Raw genomic sequence first — 407 nt, 5'->3', positions numbered from 1 at the left:
ATGATAACATATTGAATAAGTCATCTCGCATTAATCGAGCGGTCTTGGCGGCTCTGGCGCAACGTCGCGCTTCGTGGTGGTTTCTCAGTGTGTGGCGGCGTTTTGTCCGGTTAAACTGAGGATAGGTCCCACCGGTGACCGGAGCGCTCTTACGACGATTAACAGTGTGCGTCACAAACCTGCGTCCACACCAGGTTCACTCACTAGCCGCAGGTTTTACTTATCTTTGGGCGAGCTGCTTCTGGCCCTCGGGCCGTATGTTTGACACCGCGCTGTAAAACCTGAAGTTGGTACGATGCTCGGAGTTTATCAGGTTCTTTCTCTCTACCCAGAATGCACCTCTCCTCTGAGGGTCGGGAATCCGTCGAGCTGAAGGAAAACACGGGTCTGGTCCTTTAAGAACGCTG

This window comes from Mchenga conophoros, linkage group LG4 (assembly GCF_057382185.1).
Source record: "Mchenga conophoros isolate Kocher_MC1m ecotype Shallow Benthic linkage group LG4, M_conophoros_male_GT1.1, whole genome shotgun sequence".
Lineage (NCBI taxonomy): Eukaryota > Metazoa > Chordata > Actinopteri > Cichliformes > Cichlidae > Mchenga > Mchenga conophoros.
This window is presented reverse-complemented; position numbering follows the sequence as displayed.